Source organism: Protopterus annectens, chromosome 8.part0 (assembly GCF_019279795.1).
Source record: "Protopterus annectens isolate FY-2018-M chromosome 8.part0, PAN1.0, whole genome shotgun sequence".
In the NCBI taxonomy this organism is placed as follows: Eukaryota; Metazoa; Chordata; order Ceratodontiformes; family Protopteridae; genus Protopterus; species Protopterus annectens.
The window spans coordinates 1,573,795,765-1,573,820,061 of record NC_056741.1 but is presented as its reverse complement, the minus strand read 5'-3'; positions in this window follow the sequence as shown (position 1 = coordinate 1,573,820,061).

The following is a 24,297-nucleotide window of genomic DNA, read 5'->3' as shown; positions in this document are numbered from 1 at the left end:
TCTGAATCTGAACATACAAGTATTGTACTCTGGCTAAGCACATCAGTTGTGTCACATTCTGGCTAGGCTTATAAATGCCTTCGGGAAGATAGCCTAGTACCTAGCTATGAACCTATGAACCTACAGCAAAGTGGCAGCCCTTAACATTCTTAGTGTATATATGATCCATACAAAAACAGTATCACATTCACCAGGTACAAGACCTTAGACTGCAGTGACACCTGATATACCTATGGAAATGTGAGGGAGATGTATTACCAGCAATACTAAATGTGGCATTGCTACAGGATAATATGTGCGTATATCAACATGTACAGTAGGTACTGTGATACTGCCTACTTTGCTGACATTCTGAGTATGTGTGCACAAGTGTATGCTACAAGCAACTCCCTCCCCCCAATTGACCTGACATCCTTGTACTGGTATGCAGAGGCTGCCACAATGACTGATACAGTATTACAGTGATGAACACAGGAGGCTTACCTGGACGCTTCTCTGCCATGGCTGCTGTGGCACCCACCTCCACAATGTATGAGGTGATGGATGCTTGGGAGCTGGTGGTGGATCCCATGTTCACCAGGAATTCCTCTGTGGCCACAGCAGTGGCTCTTTATCATGCAGCATGTACCATATCTGTTGTCCGGTGTCAGAGTTGCTCATAGCTTCTGTCCTGTAGCCCTACTTGCTTGACTGCTGTGGCAAGTTCAGCCTACAGTGCTGCACATTGCTCATGATTCTGGCAACTCGTGGACAACAGAATGTTGTGATGCAGTCTGAGGCCATCCAGGATAACATCATTTTTTGCAGCTGAAGACAGTGGGTGCCTCTGTCTATACATCCTTTCTGAAAAACAAGAAGAGGGGAACACATCACACGATCACATACATTGCTCTCCACTATGAACAGACCCTGCACATCCAAATTGGCCTGCACTATCCACACCCAGCTGTCTATCAACACAGTATGTATGCGGCTATCAGCAACATAGTAACAATACGGGTTATGCTCCTCTATGCTGTGATGGAGTGTGCTGTATGGTCCCACCCCCATCAATGCCATCTACTGTGGTGTGTCCCCTATGAGCAACATCCCAGTGCCATGTCATACAGCTACTGTCCGATAAATAAGTGTATGTTATTACAAGTATATGGGGACAGTCCAGCAACATCTGTGTGCCACAATGATGGACAGAAATGCAAACATGCTGTAGGGTATCTTCTCTGTAGATGTCTTACTTCTCCAGTACACAGATGTTTGTGGAATGTGTAGATGTGCCTGATATATGTGGTCCCTTTGCCAGACACATGTGGATGTCTGGCAAATGGTTGGATAATAATCGATGGTTGTTCTCAGAATGGGGAGAATCTGGCTGTCACACGCCAGAACCCTCAGAAAACAGTTATGCTACAGTAATATCTGTCACTGTATTCATACCCTAACTTTGTGTGATCAATATGTACACTCTGTCACTGAGGTCTGGTCTGTGTCCCCCCGTTAATAATGGCTATGACCTGAAGTCCTGCTGTAGGAGGTTGCCAGGTGTCCTAACCATAGCTCTCAAGTGATGAGATACAAATGTCAACAAAATAGTGACTTAGCCATAGTACTTCAGGAACAGTCAGGGACACCTGTACAATGTCTGGACTATTCCTGTGTGGCATTCACAGACTGAGGGGAGCTGAATGACAGTACATCATGTGATATGCCAACTGTGTCCACCCTGACTTACTGTCACTATGTCTAACACACAATCCAGCAGCATTCGCACAGGAGCTGACCATTGTGGGAAAAAGTGAGAGGACCAGAGCTGTGATCTAAGTCACAGCAGACACAGTTGAAAGGCATGCCTGTAGCTGACAATCACCAACATGCCATTACCAGAGATGTATTACAGTCCTACTGTTGTAATCCCTATTCCCTATAACTGCATCCTCCCATCTGCATCCCATTATATGGGGACTTGTATTACATACCTGGTAGAGTGCTGTAATCCTTTTGTGCAGAAATCCTGATAAAAAATGCTTCCAAAATCACAGACTGTCTTGGTAAAGCAAGTTACAGACCTATTTACCATAGGCAACTGCTTGCCTTTTGTAGGTAATGCTCAATAACAGTTGACTGCCTGTACACCAATCCGTGGCTCAGACTTGCTAATTGCATCCAGAACAGATATGTTGTACTTTCATTAGCCAATGACATGGCACAACAATGCAATATTTAAGGCCTTCATGTAGGCCGTGGCCCCTTTCCTAGTCTTTGAGATGGACATTACTGAGGTGTGGGGACTACAGCATCGCAGAGGGTACGTACAAATACTGTCCACTGTTGGGACTTATGTGGTATGTCCACAGTTTTGCATGCTATGTTTGGCTATTATCACATGACTTTCTTATTATCTGGTAGTAAAGTGTTAAACAATGTGGGTTGAGGTCAGTAAGTGGGAAGACACATGTGAGTGTCACACGTCATACCCATCAGAATTTGCATGCTGCTGCAGTAGCTGCTTGTGTATCAGCTCTGTATGTTTGTAAGGGCAGACTGACACATCCCTGTCACTTGACCTTTGCCCCCCACCCCTTTATGTATGGGTGTTTTATGGATCCCTTATTCTAGGGGGTTGTGAAGTATGGTAGGTCTGTAGCAGGTAGCTGAACATACTGCTGCATATGTTGCAGGCTGCAGCTACAGCGTTTAGCCCAGGACTCATACTGAGGAGTGTGAACAGATTGGAGGACAGCAAACTGTATGTGTCACTGAGGAAGCAGTGTCAGCTCTGTCATTGTAGCAGAGCCAGGGTAAGGGTACCCATAACAGTCCAGGTAAAGCATGTGCTTAAGGTCCATATGTTATGTAACAGTGTCAATCGGAGAGTAGTAGGCAACACATAGGTAGCCTATACAAATTTGTGCAGTGTGTTCCTAGCTGCAAGACTGTAATGTGGTAACATGGGTAGCAATTAATTCAGTAGCAACAACCTGTTTTGGTTAAAATTGTAGGACTCGGTCATTATTTGCTGTATTTACAAGCATGTAATTGAAGTGCAATACATTGGATTCAAACCCAGGACTATGGGTGGCAAAATGAACAGTTTGCTAGGAATTTAATAGACTGAGCTGCTGAGTCAACACTGCAGCAGGCGTATTTGCAAGATATATGTGTATGCATAAAGTCTGTTACACAGGATTCATTTTAGCATGTGTGTTCAGATGGGTATGACGTGTGACACCAAAATGTCTGTCATGATTTTCTAACCTCAATCTGTACTGACTTGCCAGTACTTTAGCACACAGAAAAGGTTTTGTAAAAACCATGCCAAAACTAGTTGGCACAACTGTGTGCATTCAGCAACAGTCTGTGCAGTTGACAGCTATACCTGCTCTCCCAGGCCTCATGTACATCCATTATTATTTATTTGGATGTGTACTGGTTTGGTGTCTGCATCACAGTCCCAGGTCCACTGCTAATTTTCCCATTATATGCACATGCAGTGTGTCATTGGCAATTAGGATATGTGTATGGAAACACCTGCTTTACCTCAGAGCTGAGTGTCTAGTGGGCTAATGCACTATGCTATAGTTAACAGGGATCTGGCTTTGAAACTTGGCAGGGGTGATTATTTTGCAGATGTGTCTAACACTGTCAGAAACACTTAAGGTGATTAAGGCACTGTTAAGCAGTTTTAAGCAGGGTTGCGAGGGTTTGCATGGCTCGCCGCACAGCTTAGCTATGCTTAAACCTGCTCTAATTATAAAAAAGAAAAGAAAAACAGGGTGATAGGAAAGTGGTGAAAATGTGGGAAAGCAGGGGGAAAACATACTGAAAGGCAGTTAGGGATGTGCAGGATGAGTGTAGGAAAGGACCATAGCTCCCCTTTTCTTCTACAGCAACAACTGTGCAGGTTGTATTGGAATTTGGAGGCTCACACCCCAGAGAGAAGGGTGAGGGCAACATAACTATGTTGATTAAGTCATATAATAATTAAGTGTGTCCAGTGGATGCAGGTGCAAAATGGCAAGCTATGTATGGGGCAATAGTTTTTTTTTTTTTTTTTGTGCGGGAGAAGTGCCCTTTTTTTTCTTTTAAGGTAAGAGTGAAATGTTGGGGAAGGGATGTAAGTATGTGTGGGGAGGTAAACTGGGTAGGAGAGGTTACATTTGCAGACAGACAAGACAAACAAGATAGCATACAGGGCTGGTGTGTGACACAAGGGGATAAACACCTTGGATGGGGATGGTGTTGCGGAATCAGTGATCCATGTGCCCCCAGATGGCAGCAGTGTGTCTGAGCTCCCCAAGCATGGGCAGTTGGCACTGCTCCTTCACTGTCCAAAGTTGGCTGTGCTGGAGGCTGGGCACTGGGGCCACCAGGCCCCTCCAGGTTGGTGTGTCTGCCCTCAGTCTAGTGCAGGAGGTTCTCATAGCCATGACGGACTCTCCTGTGCACCATCGCTAGTAGCTGATCCTGGGTGACAACCTCCTCTCTGTTTCTGCTCCCCAGGGGATGAGCCCCATCCTCTGAGGTGGTCCCACCCATAGGTGGTGCAGGGCCAGCAGATGGAGCACCACCGGCTTGGGTCCCAGATGTGCTGGGAACTGGTGCCGCGGTCATCTTGGTAGGGTAAGTGGATCACCAGGGACCAGCCTATCCAGTTGAGCTATAGTGTTGAGTTATTTCAAAGTGTATAGGTTAGTAATGAACATAACATTTAGTTAGCTATAACAGCATGCCAGAACATTGCAAATAACCCAGTAACATATTGTTGTGTGCCGTATACTATGCAATATTAAGTGAGATAACAGTCAGTATAGTAACAGCATGCCAGTAACAGTTATGGCATAAGGCCAACAACATAGATAATTCAACAAGATATGTTAGTATGGAACCATTGTAATACATAACAATAATAACACACAAGGCTAAACATAATGTTTTGAGTACAACATATGTTAATAGTAAACCATAACAGATGTACAACAATAATAAATTATAATGAAGATAAGGTGTGCAGGAGAGAGAGAAATACAGGCCATTAATACCACTATAGGCTATATAGTTTTCAACAGTACTCATATACTCTACAGGTCTGCCCTTCCTTTATGTATACAAGTGCCCTATAGCTTCTGTAGCACACACATATCTCTCAAGCTGTCTGCATGGGACAGTATGGGCCAAACTGTAACACCTACAGGTACACAACTACAGAAGACTATTATATTTCAGGGGGACATATATTACTACCAAGGTGTACTGTGGACTGATGTAGTGTGACTGTGCTATTCACATAATCATGTCGATGATCGATCTATGACAGAGGGATTAGGCAACAGTGATCATGGTCTGTGACAGTGTGACACTGGAGAGACATGTATCCTGCACAGTACAGAGAGTTTATGACTATCATGCTGTCCTTGGCAGGCACGGGGTTAGACCATATGCAGACATCCACAGACACACTAGGCATACAGCCATACCAAGATTACACATTTTATTTATTCCATTAACTTTTATTAGTATTGTACTTGTTACCTTTATTTTATGAAGTCTTCTCATATTCCTGAGTAATGCTGAAATCTGAACACACAGATTACTAACACATACTAAGGGCTACTACACCCATTTACCTGTAATTCCTGTGGTGAGAACATCTGTTAACAATGCATAACTGAGTCAATAATATTTAGCAGTACTTTTCAATGGATTCAAAGCCTGGTCTGTGTGTGACAAAATGTACATCAGACCTAGCATCTATCAAACTGAGCTACTGAGCCACTGCTGCATAATCATCGAGTGATATTTGCCTAGAGCTCACCAGGTAACAAAATATGACCTGGTAATAGAAGTAGAGTGTTATACAAGACTGCAGTGACACTTGAACACACATGCAAGAGATTCAAGCATGACAGAGATAGTAGGTGAACTGCACATTAATACATAAAATGTAGGTGTAGACAATATACCCCTAGAGGCTGGAAATATCTGTGATGTGTACAAACCATATCGGAGTGCTGGGTTGGCTACCTGACCCATATATAGTTGCAGGTGGTATATTTGCAGTCTACAGCTATTACTGTTTCATACTTGCCCACAGCACCGTACCTCAGAGCAGGAATGCATATAACTGAAATGCAATGGTTAACACAAGACAATCCTGATATACACAATATACCTTGGGTGTTCCAATTATTGCTTCAGATCATAGTGCAGAACAAATATCATAATGCATATCTGTTGTAGTACAGCTCTAAATCTAGAGTTTAGCAGAACATTCTTTCTTACCTAACCTTGAGTCACTTAGTGGTATCCTTTGTGTTTTCAGTTCAGAGCAGATGTAAAACTTGATTTCATGAACAACAGCCCAAAAAACATGCATATTGCACAATACAGTTTATTAGGGGTGACTTCATGCAGTTACTGGTATATTTTCAAGTCTTTATTGTAGAACAGTTAATTTAATGCAGGTGTTGCAATATAGCTGTAATTCCACAATTAATACAGTGGAAACTTTATTTCCTTAACATTATCAAGTTTCATGCTTTCATCTTTATTGCACTATATGTGGCATTACTTATTTCAGTCCAGTTCCATGACCACATTCATTGCAGTACAATCAAAAGTGTGTATATACCTAATGGCAGTTAATAATTTTACTCTTCTTGCTTATATGACTATAGATTGCAAGATACATCTGTACTCACCACGCTCATGGCACAACCTGGCCAGGCACCCTGCATGGGCCTTTAGGTTACGAATTCTCTCCTTAGCAGCTGTAGGGAGAGAAGCACACTATTCTGTGTACCCATCACACATTCAGATTAGGTATTGGTAAAACAATTCTACAGTACTTACAAACTTGGGGGGCATTCCCATCTCGAGCATCCTGGACCCAGGTGTACAGAAGTCCCCCCCCCCGTCCATCACTTCAGATTGTCATAATAATGATAGACCGGTTCACCTGTGGAGGGGATACCTATAGCACTGGTGAGATCATATGCCAGCCGGTCCCTTTCTTCTGACTTGTACTTTGATCCCTGGTACTAGCCCTGCAGCAGACAGACATCATGGCATTTTTACAAGGACTCCAACCATGACCCTGGACTCCAGAATGTCCCTCTGCTGTGTCCAAAAGTGTGCACTGTCTCCAACACCTGCCATAGTTCCTGCCAAGTTCAAACTCAAACTGGTTCTGCTGTATTCCTGCCTGTTGCACTTAAGTAAGCCTGTTTTCCCATCCTTTGCTGCCATTGGGAAGTTTTTAAATATGCGGCATGTCACTGCACAAACCCATTGAGCATAGCTGAATAGTGCTTAAACTGGCAAATGCTTAGCAATGCTTAGCAGTGCACAAGCTAGCTAAGTGGAGCTGCACGGTGCCAAGCAGTGCTAAAACATGTATTGTTTAAGTAGTGCTTGGCATGGCTTAGCAGTGATTGGTGGAGCTTAGCTGAGTGCAGCAAAGTGATATTTAAAAATAATTAGCATAATTTTTGCTTGCAGCATAAAATCTTACTAACCCTTCCCTGTATTTATACCCTGCACCTACTGCATATATGGTTGTCACTCTAACCATTTGGCTACATGATTGTGCAGAATACTGCTATACTTTTACATATACCTCTCATCTACGTTTAAGCACCACTGAGCGCCATAGCGCTCCATGCAAACCGGCTCAGCTATGCTTAAATTTGACCTTTCCATTCACACTGCACAAACAAAACAAAAAAAATAAATAAATAAATAAAAAAACACAGTAACACGTTATTACATTTGCATACATTGATATCCGGCACTTGACAGTGCAGGGGGTGTGTTACTCTTCTGCTGACACTCCCTGCACTCCCTATACCGATTCAATAACCATGTTACATGGTTCTCCCTCAGTAACGTGCCTTCATTAATATGCATGGCATGCTACTGAGGGGCTACCATGTAGAGGGATATGGTACCTTCCATGTAGGCTTTACACTATGTCTACACATATATTATTAAATCCCCATACTTCTCTTTTCTTTGCACAAAATATCTTTGCTATATAACAATTCTTGTATTTTTTTCTGATTTCTTTCATATAATTACTTTTCTTGGTTAAAGTACTTTCTATCATTATGTTCTAAATATTCCAATGCATCATTATAGATTATTTTATTTTCTCTACTTTCCTCACATCATATTGCCACTGTAAAAGCATTTTCATATTTTTCCTTAGACATCCAGGGCCGGTGCTAGCATTTTGGGGGCCCCCAGCAAGGTTCAAGTTGGGGGCCCTACTCAAGAGAACATGAAGCGTGACCACATTGCTATTGCACCTCCTTCCCTGTCAAGCTCATCCAGCACCATTTAACCACTAGTGTCACTACATTCAGATCATTAAGAATTTGTGCCAAGCCCAGACTGGCATTTAGTACCAAGGTTACATTATGATAAACTTCTGTACTACAGTACGGTAGCCAATCACAGGTACACACTGACTGACACTTAATACCAATGTTGCACTAAGACAACCCCCTGTACCACAGCATGGTAGCTACTCACAGGTGTGCACACACTGACTAGCATTTAGTGCCAATGTTACAATCCTGATAAACCCCTGTACCACAGCAAGGTAGTGACTCAGGTGCACATGACAAGGTAGCAACTCACAGGTGCACACACTGACTGGCATCGAGTACCAATGTGACATTATGAAATCCCTGTACCACAGCAAGGTTGCCACTCACAGATGCAGACACTGACTGGATACTCAACTGCCCAGATTTTCAAAGAATGTCCAGATGTGACTCTTGTTTGGTCTGTTTTTGTGGCAATCATTGATGACTGAATTCATTAAATGACAGGCATTTCAGTTTATACCCTTCAGAACATCTATGGCAACATTCAGTTTATAACAGCAATATTTAAAATTTGCCCAGATCTTTGGGGCTGGAAACCCATTATCTGTGGCTTTGTCCAGATTTTGTGCCATGAGATAAAGAGCTACAGCTGGCATTTAGTAGCAATGTTACATTATGACAAGCCTCTGTACTGCATCAAGGTATCCAGTCCCAAAGAGGTACACAGACACCTACACTGACTCCCCAAAGACACCCACATTGACTGGCATTTAGTAGCAATGTTGTTACATTACGACAAGCCTCTGTACCGCATCAAGGTAGCCAGTCCCACAGAGGTACACAAACTCCCAGACACAGACTCCCACACAGAGAGACAGAGACACAGACTCCCACATAGAGAGAGACAGAGACACAGACTCCCACACACACAGAGACAGAGACACAGACTCCCACACACACACAGAGACAGAGACAGAGACTCCACACACACACAGAGACAGAGACTCCACACACACACAGAGACAGAGACTCCACACAGAGACAGAGACTCCACACAGAGACACAGACTCCCACACACAGAGACAGAGACTCCCACACACAGAGACAGAGACTCCCACACACAAACAGACAGACAGAGACTCCCACACACACACAGACAGAGACTCCCACACACACACAGACAGACAGAGACTCCCACACACACACAGACAGACAGAGACTCCCACACACACAGACAGAGACTCCCACACACACACAGACAGAGACTCCCACACACACACAGACAGACAGAGACTCCCACACACACACACACACAGGCAGAGACAGAGACTCCCACACACACACACAGAGACTCCTCACACACACACACACAGACTCCCACACACACACAGACTCACACACACACACACACACACACAGACTCACACACACACACACACACAGACTCACACACACACACTCACACACACAGAGACAGAGACACAGACCCACACACACAGACTGACCCGAGACAGAGACACAGACTCCCACACACATGATAAAGGCAGCACTACAGCAAGACTGGACATTAACACCCACACAATTACTGACATGAACAGTCACACTGCAGATGTACACAACACAGCTATGGGACACAGAAAAGATTACAGACAACATACAAGGGAAAGCCATGGGGATTACTGAGCCTGAGGCAGACTCAAACCCATGCACATGAGAGTAATGGGGATTAGTAAGTCTGACACAGGCAGACTCAAACCCAGAAAGAAAAGATGAATACCAAAGTGGCATTCATCTTCCATATGCATTACCTCTTCAGCTTCTGACTGCTGCCACTTGTCTGTTCTTCCTTCGCTTCTGTCCTAGCCCTTGAAGAGTCTTGCTGCTCCCAACTGTGCTGCCACTTGTCTGTTCTTCCTTCGCTTCTGTCCTAGCCCTTGAAGAGTCTTGCTGCTCCCAACTGTCATACCATCCTGATGAGTCCTGCCACTACCCTGCCACTCCACATGAGTCCTTCTGCTCCTGACAAGTCCTGCCACTCCGAGTCCAGCTGATCCTAGCTGCCTTTGCCTAACATCCTGCTAGTTCCATCCTCATGGTCCTACCTGTTGGAGGTACGTAAACAAAAACAGTGAATACACAGCATACAAGCCAGACTAAGGTACTACCTGAAATTACTGCCTGACAGCATTATAAAAGATTACTGGAAAGGAAATATGAGCACATACCTAATCTACAGTTTTACTGGGATCTTACAATTTTCTTCCGGACAAAATCTTCAATGAGGCTGCCATGTGATACACTTCGGCCCACTTCATGCTCAATTGAGAGCACAGCTAAGCCTGAAAGTCTCTCCTGACTCATTGACGCAGGTATGTCTTTATGAGTTTCAACTTAGAAAAGCTGCGTTCTGCAGTAGCCACTGTAACAGGTGCAGTCAAATAAATGCGCATTGAAACATAAGTATTTATATATATGTCTTGCAAGTGGTTGCGAATAAGGAAATTTAACACAGTCAGTGGTGACGATTCATTATCAATCATTCGAGAAAGGCTTTTAAGTTCGTGTCCAAGGTCAGAGTCATCAATATCACAGTGGCCACTTATTCTGTCAGTCAGTTGTTCTTTCAGAGCCTTGCAGTGTTGCAGCAGTGTGTCTTCTGCAACATCACTCAAGGCTTTAATATTTGATAAAAATCCAAAGGCCTTATCAAACTCGGAAAGCTGCTGAAACCGGTCAGTAAACGATTGGATTGTTGTGTCCAGCAGCACATTGAAGAACTCTACACGTAATTTTATCGCTGGATCCTGTACAGTCTCATCTTCTCCTTCATAGTCAAAGAACCGTTTTACTTTCCTTCATCTCTTTTCTTGAAATGTGGTGCCAACATCCAGTTCTTCTGCTATCTTGGAGGCTTCGCCCATGGCATGTTGAAATCCTGTTTCTCTGTAATTCTTAAGCAGGTCCATAGTGGATGCCAGCACTTTGACACATGTTGAAATATCAACAGATGGACTCTGCAGAACTTTGCTTGCACGATTTACCTCTGTCAGCACATCATACCAAACCACTAAACATACAATGAACTGGTATGACATAAGTTCTGAGCACAGTCCTCTTGATTGTTGATATGTTGCAGCATCATTTGTACGTACTGCTTCCCCTATCTCCTGTAATGCCTCAATGACTCCCTTCAACTGAAATCTTACTGCCTTGACAGAGTCTATCCTGCATTCCCAGCGAGTCTCCGACAGTGGCTTCACAGTGACATTTGTGTGCCGTTTTAAGATCTGCCATCTGTTTGTTGATGCTGAACAGAGTACGTAAATGTTCTGCAGACATCCAAAGAATGACACTGCCTGTACTGATGAATGTGCTCCATCACTAACTATAAGATTTAAATTATGGCAGGCACATGGCACATAAAAGCCCTTGAATTCATCTGTTTTATCCGGGCCTGCAGTCCAGCGTGTCCCCTTCATGTTGCTGCCATTGTCATATCCTTGTCCTCGACAGTCATTAATGTCCAGTTGATGATTTTGAAGAGTCTTAAGAAGAGCTTCTGTCAGCCCTGCCCCAGTTGTGTCATTCACAGGCACAAATCCCAGAAAATGTTCCTCAACTGTGGCTACAGTCTGTGAAATGTCCACATACCGAACTACTACAGTCATTTGCTCTTGATTGCTGATATCTGGCGTGCAATCAAGAATCACAGAAAAGTACCTAATGTCCTTCACCTTCCCTACTATGATCCTTAAGATAGCATTTGCAATCAACTGGATAACTTCATTCTGTATGTCCTTCCCAAGATAGTGATCCATTATCTCTTTATTACGAATACGACGCAAATGTTCAGCCATAACAGGGTCAAACTGCGATAAAAGTTGCACTTGACCTAAGAAGTTGCCATTGCCATAGGTGTCCAGGGCATCAGTTGTACCACGGAATGCCATGTTCCGTTCTGCCAAGTACTGGACAACAGCAATAATGCGTTCTAACACACCACGCCAGTGAGTTATCTCCTTTTCAACCACTGCTTGTCTCTTATCATCCATAGTCTGCCTACTCTTTATTCTGTTGTCCAGTTCCTTCCACTTCATCGTGCATGCCATACGCTCTGGCGCTCTGTCATGGCTTTGTAAAGCTTTGGACATCTCTCTCCATGCTTTGTAACCACCTGACCTGAGAAGATGGTTAGAATGTCCAAACAATTTGCATGGAAAGCAAAACAGTGCATCCTTTGAGACCGAATATGTCAGGCAAGTGCGTTTTGCTCTCGCTCCATTAGGCAGCACATGGAAGTAGTTCTCAGATGTAAATCTTCTTTTCTGCTCATTGACTGGGAACTGTGTTAACACCACTTGCACAGGTCCATGCTGAATGGCAGCTACCCTAAACTCATCCCTAATCAAGTCTGGCCAAGTCCCTAGATCCTCCAAAGATGTACCCGACACTCCTGCAAGTCATAGGCCACATCTGTCACTATGGAAGTATGGGCTCCTTCTGTATCAAAGTCTGGTGATCCAGGCAACACCTCAGGTGAGTCTGCATTTGCTGCCGTGCTTTCACCCATGGTAATGGCTGTAGGTCCACAGGAAGTAGCCTGTGGTGTGGCCGGAAGAAAGTTGTTACTTTCTAGTGAAAGGATGCTGGCCTCACAGTGGTCAGACTGTAATGCAAAACCATTGTGTTGTCCTGAAGGCAGACTTTTTCCTGAATCTCCCTCACTGATGAGTCACAGAAAAATTTCATAATGGAACCCTGTCTCTTTGCATCCTCATTTCTCTGCTGCTGAAGCTTTCTTTTTGCTGCTCCTGACAAATATGTGCGCTTCATCTCTAACTGGGAATGGAAGTAAAGCAGAATTACTACATATACAGAGTCCTTTGGTCATACTGTTATTAAAAATGCTTAATGGCTTTCATTGACAGTCTATTGCACTGCAGGCAGAAAGACTGAAAAATGACTAACCAGTAGGCACAAACAAGTAATGAGAGGCCCAGGTTACAGTTTCATGTTAGATATCTATCACTAGAGGTGAATGTCAGCTTTTTCTACACAATTCTTCTCCTGTCATCCCCTAAACATGTGAAGTGGCCACAGATGATGCAAAGATTGATATTACAAGCTTCTTAGACTAAAGTCTGAAAGAACTAATGACTAGGAGAGGCACAAGTTTGAAGGAGAACACACCAAATTGAGGCAAGACAAATGTTACGGTACAATACAGACTACACATGCCCACTCACTCTCAATCTCTTAGCAGACTTGAACAAATCAAAATAATTTTTTGAACAAAGGAGTGAAATCATGGATTTGCTAGACAACCTCATGTGTGAAGGATGAAGTGGCACACAGACTGGGAGACTGACATTCCCACAACCCCTCTTAGCACAGGATCAGTGTACAAAAGCATAAATCTAAGGAATGTACCATGCATTACGTGGAGGGTATGAAACAAGAAGTCCATTTCTGTTAGTAGCCTCAGCTGTCCACATTGTGCTATGCAATCACTGAGAGAGAACAGGCTAAAAAACAAACATCTGGACACAATTTTCACAGGCCCCGTCAACCTCCTAAAATTGTCAACTTAATTCAGACAGCCAAAAAACTTGGATAGCAGAGCAGTGTTTGCAGTAGTATGCATTAGAGACATCAGTACATTCTGTGGAATTCTTACCCCCCCCCCCCCATCTCGGCACAATTTTGGACAAAGTGAAAAAAATTACCAATGTGCTTACAGTCCGACACTCCCCATTACAAAAAAAACTCCAAACAATGGACACTGCCACATTCTCACAGGCCCTACCCACACTCCCAAACTTTCAATAGCTATGGACCATAAAAATAAGTCATTGCAACAAAGCATATGAAGAACAGTTAGACAGCACTATAAACAGATAGCAGAACAGTGTTTGCATTAGCAGGCATTAAGATATCAGTACATTCTGCGGAATTCTTAACCCCCCCCAAGTCTAGGCAGAATTCTGGATGAAGTGAAAACAAAAAGTCATAGCATAAACAATGTGCTTACAGTCTGTGACCCCCTATTAAAAATACTCCAAGCAAACAATGGACACTGCAACATTCTCACAGGCCCTAACCACACTCCAAACCTTTCAACACAATAAGTACGGACAATGATAAAAGGTAAGCCATTGCATCAGTACATTGTTGGTAAACAATAGTAGCATAACAGGGTGTGCATTTGTATACATTCGAACATCCACACCTTTTACAACATTCTCACAGCTATTAACTACCCTCCTGACATTAGGCATGGTAAACAATGCACAAGTTCTCTCAACCTCCAAAGAGCATAATTCAGACAGTCAATAATAACTGCAGAACAAGGCGTAACATCAGGGATAGTTAAACAGTACTATAAACCTAGACAGCTGAACAGTGTTTACATTAGCATGTATTAAGATATCAGGCTCCATCATCCTCCAAATTACATAATCCAAACAGCCAAAAATAACTCAGAAGAAGCTGTAACACTAGGGATATTTAAGCCGTACTAATTCCCTCGACAGAACAGTATTTGCATTAGCATGCAACATAGGCGTAGCATTAACAATGTGCTTTAGTGTGTGTGGCCCCACATTAAAAACTTCAGGCAAACATTGAACACTGCAACATTCTCACAGCCACTAACTACTCTCCCAACATTGGGCTTTTTAAACAATGTACAGGTACCAGCATACTCTAAATTACATAATCCAAACAGCTAAAAATAACTCGGAACAAGCTGTAACACTAGGGATATTTAAGCAGTACTATAACCCTTAACAGAACAGTATTTGCATTAGCATGCATTAAGATACTAGTACATTCTGCAGACCCCCACGCAATGCAATAATCCTGGATAAAGTGAAAACAAAAAGCATAGGCATAGCATTAACAATGTCCTATTACATGACCCCCATTAAAAGGCTCCAGTCAAACACTGAACACTACAACATTCTCACAGGTCCTAACCACACTCCCAAACTTTCAACACATTAAGTACGGACAACGAAAACATTGCAGTCATTGCATCAGTGATTAGAACATTGAAGTTATATGCAATAGTAGTTCACAAGGCTTGCATTAGTATACATTCAAAACATCTATGCCTTCAACAGCAACATTCTCACAGCTGCAAACCACCCTCCCAACATTATGCATTTTAAGCAACGTACATGCCCCATCAACCTCTTAACCTCTCAGCACAATTCAAACAGCCAAAAAACTACAGAACAAGGTGCAACAGCAGGGATAGTGTAAAACAGTACTATAAACCTAGATAGCAGAACAGCGTTTAACAAATGTGTAAAAAAACTGAAAACTTACTACAAAAACTGAAAACTTACTACAAATTCAGTTGACAAATCTACTAACAGTTTCAAAAAGTAGCAGTTGAAGCCAGTTCTTATCCCGAATACAAAAGATCCATTACTGAGCAGTCAGTCAACCATCTGGAAAATATACATTATACCCTTGCACAAAGGTGGAAGCTTGAGCGAACTTAAATTATAGGCCAAGAGCAATTCTTCCCCCGCTACCTAAACTCCTAGAGGAATGCATTCATTCTCAACCAGTATTTTACTTGCCACTTACTCCATACACCCAATACTATTGACTTAGACAGCAGCATCTCACAAGACTGCCCACCTATCCCTGCTCTAGCCCACAAGACTGCCCACCTACCCCTGCTCTAGCCAACTACAATATCCTTCTCTGTCCCATTATTTATCTCCCCTCCTTTTCATCACCCCTATCCCATTCTCTCTACCGTTTACATATACAGCATAGATACTGCCAAAACAAAATCCTCTTGCTCCAAATAAGTTATACACTTTCCTAACGAATCGGCAATTAAAATTAAATGTATATTACACTTCACATTCCCTTATGTTGTCCCTCATATAAACAGAAGCCAAATTATTTTACATATTTCTAGCACATATACTAAAAAGCATTTCTTCCTGGGCATCCACTGAAAATGGATTCTATCCTACACTGTCCAGAAAACAAATGTAAAGTGAGTATAGTAAAATGAGTAAAGTAAAACTGCTATAACCACAGCCTCTCACCACCCATCCTTTTACCACCAGCACACAGACATAACACAACCTGACCCCCACCCTCTCAGGACAAAAACTCTACACAGTACCAAAATAAAACTAATACAACCACAGCCCCAAAATAAAACTAGTACCACTACAGTCCTCACCCCCCCAAACCTCCGAGCACAACAAATATACACAAAACTAAAAAAAAAATAATGCAACCGCAGCCCACACTCCCCCAAACCTCTTAGTACGAAATATGCACAAACACAAGAAATATGAACAAAAAAAAAATAAAAAATCACCCACCCCCCACAAAAAATAAAGTTATAACTAAACCCCAAAACTTACCTTTTTTGCTTTCAACAGAAGGCTGCTTCCAATACTCTGCTCCCCCTTCACGACTGAAGGCTCACCTGCTCTGTTCACCTTCCTCAGACCACTCAGTCCCTTTGAAGTTGCCCTTAAAAGGACAGTTTTGTCAGACCTTTTCAAAAGTTGTCCTTAAAAGGACAGTTTGTCAGACCTTTTCAGAAGTTGCCCTTAAAAGGACAGTTTAAAAAGAGTATAATCCACAAACCATGACCGCTGCAAAGGCTTGATCCACCACTGATCCGTTCCTGCTGTCCGTCCTCATGCTGGTCCAAACACGCTCGATCACTCTGCTGCTGATAAGAAACACTCCTCTGTTGAAAAACAAGAGAAGTGATCCTTATTAGCTGCAGGTGCCTTTTTAAAGGCAGTTTGTGCAGGAAGTGATTTGCAAGGACCAATCAGGTCCTTGCTTCATCACTTCCTACTTAAAAAAAAACAAAACACAAGGACTTAGTTCGCAGGCTGCTGCAGCCAATCAGATCCCTTTTTTCAGCAAGCAGACCTGATTGAGTGCAGCTTGCCAGCCAATCAAAAAAAAAAAAAAAACCACAAAGGGACTTGGTTCGCAGGCTGCTGCAACCAATCAGATCCCCTGTTTCAGCGGCGGACCTGATTGAGTGCAGCTTGCCAGCCAATCAAAAAAACGGGAAAACGGAAATGCAGTTTCGCGACGACGGAGCAGCTAGATGTCCATGAGGAGCCAAGCCGAAGCAAAGTACACGCCGGTTGGACTAGTAAGTAACCCGCGGATGAGGATGATGGAGCAGCTAGACATCCACGAGGAGCCGAGCCGAAGTAGCGTAAATGCCGGTCGGACCATCGGGGCCCTTATTTGCGGGTAAGTAATCGGGGGTTCCCCGCGGCCGCGGGTTCCGCGGGTGCCTAACGCCGGCTATGTAGACATCCACCATCCAGACCAATTTTTATAAAATGTTTTCATAGTAATATGATCTTTCCATAACTGTATTACTAATATCTTTCCTTCTTCATTCCATACTTTCTCACTTATCCTTTTTATACCTCTGCCTATTGTCATATATTCCTTGTTTTCTTTTATCTCTAGCTATATTGCAAGATGATAAGAAAATCCTGTTTCAACTACCTCCCTTTGTCCTATAATCAAATCTTCTGATACTATAAAGTAATCTATTTCACTTCTATACATACTCCTTTTTAAGTCTATGAATTTTTGTCTCAAAGTTTTAACTTGTCACACCTTATACTTTCTAACATTTTCTTATATCATTTCCTTTTATTTTACACTTCCCTCTTAAATCACAGTTAAAGTTTCCTGTTATTATAATCTATACACGTGTCCTTTCCATTTTAAATCTACAATGGCTAATCTTGCAATTTTTACTAAAGTTACATCTAATATCTTAGCTATGATTCGTGGCTTCATAACATCATAGCTAATTACTAGGCTAGCTTTCTTAATAGTCCCTTCTAAGCCTAACCAATTTCCTGAGAATCAAACACTGTACATTGTATCTGTGAATCAAACACCTTAACCATTATACCAAGTCTAAAACTTTAGCTGCATATAATCTTTTTCATCTACTTTCTTTCTTTTGTACTTATCCGTTTAAATGATCTTTTTCTGTCTTTTAGCAATAGAATTATTTTTCCCCTTTTACTGCTTTGCAGTTTGTCTTCTTTATCACGTATTTCAGAACCTTCTTCTCTGTCCTCTTTATTATTTTTCCTAATCTAATTTTCTATTTATATTACTCCTAAAATGTCTTCTGTATGTACATTTTCTTCCCTTTATTTTTCTTTTTCCTTACTCTTATTTTTATTTTTGCAATCCATCCATAAATGTCCAATTTTATTGCATTTGTAACATTTCAATTCACATTTTTGTATAATGTCTTATTTCCCCACAAATATAACATTTTCTTTTGTAACAGTTTTTATCAAATGTTCTTCTTTTCCACAAAAGAAACATGTTTTAGGTTTTTACAACACCTCTGTTCCCCTCCATACTTATCATGCTTGATATATTTATATATTTTTCTCTTTCTGTTTTTAACACATTATTACAATCTCTGTCAGTAGTCCATGAACCCCTTTTGTCATAAACTTTTGCAATGTCCAGTATTTCTTTACATAAAGCTTTCAAATGTCCTTTCAAAGTATATCTTTCTAGCTTTGTTCAAAATTGTATATGCATCTTCTTTTTTGTTTCCCTGTTAAATGTTTGTATTACATAAAGATTCCAGGATTTGCAGTGTTTCTTTTTTTTCATATTCTCCAAGAAAACTTTCCATTGAAAAAGCAGTCTCAAATATGTCACAAAATGTTCCTTTGTTAATAAGAATAAATACTCTTACCTCATGTACTTTTACACCCAAAAGAGCTATTAAATTGTCCCACACTTCATATCTGACCATTTCTTTGTCTTTTTTTACTTTGAATCCTTACCACGTACTTCTGTTTTTCGTTTTCTTCTGCCTTCTTTTTTGCTACTCCACTTTTGCCTTCTTTTACTTTTTCTGCATATGTTTCTTGTCCATCTCACCACTATTCCTTCAGGATTAACTCTATATCCTCCTTTTGTATTTTATCCATAATATTCCTCCAGGAAACATCTCCTTCATTTTCTGTCTCACTCTGCACCACCATTTCTTTATGTAAATCATCCTGCAACCCTTCTGAATGGAGGTCTGTAATTACACATCCATCATTTGCTGACTCATCTCCATCAAAAGATTTCTTTGAAACATTTCCTCTGATTCCTGCAAACATTCTCAGGTCTCAGTATTTGCTTTCTTTTTCATTTCTTTCACTACTCCATCATCTCCTTTTCTCTCCATCTGCCTACCTTTTTCTCTGTGTTACGTCTGTGTCTGGAATGGAAACAGGAAGTGCTCCTCCAAAATGGTTCCCACTTACAACAGTGATAAGAAGGGGAAGTTTCTTGATGCCCTGGTCAATTTCCCCCTAATAGTATAAATTCAATCTTGAGTCTCCCCTTTAAAGAAGCTACTAGGCTAGTGGGACTAAACTGCTCAACGCACACACACACACACACACACACACACACACACACACACACACACACACGATTACAATTCATTTTATGCAATGCATTTTTCATTGAATCACAAATAGTCGCATAAATTGCATTGAATACAGGAGACATGCCCAGGCACCCACATGGTGCAGCAGATTTGGTTACATCATCCTCCCTGTACACTCAGTTTAGCAGGATTTTTTATGACTGAGTATGGCTCTCAAGTGGATTTAGCACTTTCATTAGTATTAGGAGTTGCTGGTTTTATTTTAGTTGAAGGGTGTAAAGCTTAATTAGGGGTTTTGTTATACCTTTGAAACTATCTTTATCACAGCAGTACTGCAGGGTAACAAAGAGAAAGCGGACAGATGGTGACTTCCTTCTCAAAATATTTCTGCTGATATTACCATTATTAAGTAGTCTTTGGAGAATCTAATATCTTTGATGCAAGGTAGAGACTCAGGGGTTGCAGTCATCAAGACAGAGATGGGTAAACATCATAAAATGTTGCAGAACTTGAATGAGACAATCACAGCACCCCCCCCCCAAAAAAAAAAACAGCATTAACCAATGAAGAATGTCTCTGCAAACTCAAGAGCAACTTGAGGCCAAATCTGATAATATAGAAAATCAATCCTGCTGAACCAACCACATGGTTATTGGCCTATGGGGGTGCATTAAAGACATGGATGTCTAAGGCTTCATTATAAGAGAACTGTGCACATTATTTGGAGTGTAGTCCATCCACCCTATTACTGAATAATCACGTAGGGAAGTACATAAGCAGCCAAGTTCAAAGTTCCCCGGACAATTCATTTTTCTAAGTGTCAGGATTACAATGACAGAAAAAAATCTTGAAAATGGCTGAAGATCAAGCATCTAACTTGAAGTTATTAGGTCAGCAGGTGCACATAGTGCCTGATTATAGTGCAGTCTTATTCACAGAAACAAAAGCTATGACTGTTTATCTCAAATGGGCATGAAAACTGGAGTTTGGTGGGTCTTTACAATACCCTGCAACACTAATTTTAGTACAGGTCCCTCAGCAATTTTCTTTCCAGGTCTCTTTTGACGTGGATGCTTTTTGTGAGACTGGGAAGCTAGCAAGAGGAAATCATATGCTGAAGGGGTGAGCATGCAGAGGGAGCACAATTGGAGAATAAAAAAGAGGCAAACCAATTTCCAGCACTCCATCCAAATTGCCCCAAGAGAAAAAAAGGAAATTAACTTCATTGCACTCAGGGAAGCTGGTAAACTAAGGTGAGACAAGACAAAGACTTTTTGATGTAGACAAGTGGCATAACCACTATTCTGATGGGTCTGAAGCTCCCATAGGTGGAACATCAGAATTCAGAAGATAGGGACTTACCTGCAGAGGATATTAAAGAGATTGAAGAGACTTGGGCACTAACAAGCCAGGAGGTTACCTGATAAGAGTTATCTGGAATGGGTTGGGCATTTGTTGGAGTCTGTACTCTTTCTTGTGTTCATGACTGAACAAGATATTTAACTCAGCTGCTCTAAAAAAACAAGGTTTATGTTGTTTCTTTCTGGATAAAGATGTTGATTTAATTTTGAATTTGTCACTAAAATGAGGATGTGATATACTGTTCATTTTTAAGATTTCATCTGCCCAAAACTAGATTATTAATATTATTTTTTTTCTGTACCTGAAGAAGATCATGTTGAAAGATAGTCTCATGTCTAAATATTACTTTATTTGGCTGCTCAAAAATGCATGTTTGATGATAGGAATTTACTTTTCCTCCAACATGTATGTGTATCTTGAGAAATAAAGTTGAAAATTGTTTATGTTCATATGCACCAAGAGTTCAGAGTAGGTGTCATTCTGGAAACAATTTTATTATATTTAGCTTGACCACTGGTCAGTTGACAACAGTATTTCTGGTTGCAAACTTGGCTGATGCTATTAATGTTGTTTATCCCACCATGTGATCTCTTCAAGATCCAGAGCTGATTAGGTTGGGGTAGAGTGGAGGAGGGAGGTTGAAGCTATGTAGGGTTATAATGTGGAAAGGAAGTTTCCTATGAATTTTAATTTTTTTATATTGAGTGCACACTTGTAGACTGAGATCAGATTTGTTAAATAGTATATAAAAATACACAGGTCAATAGGATTGATGTGCCAAGAAGGCAACTAAATGATCACTACTCCTCAGCTTCCATCAGTATGGCAATTTGCATTGTTAAGGAAATGAATGCCTTGGATAAGGCTAAATCTGTCATGTCATGGTTAAACAGTAAACGAGTAGCAATACTGTTACTACAAAAAGAACAAACAAAACAAAATGGTGGAAGGGAGAGATTCAATACAGTTTTGATCAGTCAGCAAAAAGGGAGGAATAGCAGGGCTAATTCATTCCTCATTAGGGTGGAAGATAATAACATGTACAACAGACAAGGAAGGTAGATGGGCTCTTCTAGTTCTACAGACAAAATGTGGGGAAATGGTGTTAGGGAGTTATTATGGACCAAAAGAAGATTTGGCAAAGGTATGGTTTCCTTGGTGGACAGACTCCAGATGTTTCACTGTCAGGATATGGTGGATGAATTGCAGATGTTTCACTATCAGGACTGCCATACAATTGTGAGGGAAGAATTTAATGTCATTCTAAATCCATGGTGGGATATAATTCCCAAAGGGATTGAAAAAAATACCTGTTTTGCTAAATATTAAATAGTAAAAAATAATTGCTGGAATCTGTGTTCTGAGAGACTGCTTTCCAATCTATCTGCAAATATACAGAGCTGAGTATATTGTTTTTGGTTTTAGAGTTTAATTGTTGCTTAGATCTCTGTTGAAACTGTTGTCTCCCTGTTCTGAGAGACTGCTTTCCAATCTATCTGCAAATATACAGAGCTGAGTATATATTTTTGGTTTTAGAGTTTGTTAATTGTTGCTTAGATCTCTGTTAAAACTGTTGTGTCCCTGTTCTGAGAGACTGCTTTCCAATCTATTTGCAAATATACAGAGCTGAGTATATTTTTTTTGGTTTTAGAGTTTGTACTGTTAGTTGTTGTTTAGATCTCTGTTGAAACTGCCCTCCCCCTATTTTCTGCCGTGTCTTCAGTTGGTATAACTGTTTTTACAGCTTGTGTGTTATCTACCTCAAGGATCACTTGCATAAAATTAGACCTGTTAGTTACAGCCTGCATTTAATTGCTGGAACATGTGTTCTGAGAGACTGCTTTCCAATCTATCTGCAAATATACAGAGCTGAGTATATATATTTTTTTGGTTTAAGAGTTTAATTGTTGCTTAGATCTCTATTGAAACTGTTGTCTCCCTGTTTTGAGAAACTGCTTTCCAGTCTATCTGCAAATATACAGAGCTGAGTATATTTTTTTGGTTTTAGAGTTTGTACTGTTAGTCGTTGCTTAGATCTCTGTTGAAACTACCCCCCCCCCATCTATTTTCTGCCGTGTCTTCAATTGGTATAAATGTTTTTTACAACTTGTGTGGTATCTAACTCAAGGATCACTTGCATAAAATTAGACCTGTTAGTAACAGCCTGCATTTAATTGCTGGAACCTGTGTTCTAAGAGACTGCTTTCCAATCTATCTGCAAATATACAGACCTGAGTATATATTGTTTTGGTTTTAGAGTTTAATTGTTGCTTAGATCTCTGTTGAAACTGTTGTATCCCTGTTTTGAGAAACTGCTTTCCAATCTATCTGCAAATATACTGAGCTGAGTATATATTTTTTGGTTTTAGAGTTTGTTCATTGTTGCTTAGATCTCTGTTGAAACTGTTGTCTCCATGTTCTGAGAGACTGCTTTCCAATCTATCTGCAAATATACAGAGCTGGGTATATATTTTTTGGTTTTAGAGTTTGTACTGTTAGTTGTTGCTTAGATCTCTGTTGAAACTGCTTTGTCCCACCCTCTCTATTTTTGGCTTGTAGTTTAAATTTGGTGGCTCTTGCAGTTGCCCGCCCCACTGTAGATTTGATCTGGGACTCTCCCCCAGTCCCATCTCTTTATCACATTCTACCTAATAAACTCTTTCTGCACTTGCTTTTAGTCCTTTTTAATTTAATTGCATTTTTTTAAACTGTGTTTGGTCTAATATTGCTACATACTCAAGTGTGCTAGCTTGCACTGCATGTGAATTGTTTTTAATACTGTTTCTGCTACTTTTCTATAAAAAAAATAAAAAAATAAAAAATAAACTGTAAGTCTGTTTCCTACCTTTCCTGTAACTAATGTTCCAGATATAGATTTGCTGTATCCAGGACTGTATGTAAGCTTCTGAGCCCCCCAAGCCTTTCTGTGTTGGAGGGAAGCCTTCTAGCTTATCAGTGGGAGTGGTAAGCACTAGGTAACCTGTCTACCACATAAGGAGTGGTTCTGGCCCAGAAATTGTAGTTATTGGCCATTTGGGTAATCTGGTCCATCTCTCTCAACTTTCTGATTTGAAAGCCTGCATTTGCACTTGTTTCTGTCCTGTAACTCATCTAGTGCAGATACAGATTCTTAGTTTTAGCACTTAAGTTTGCTTATTC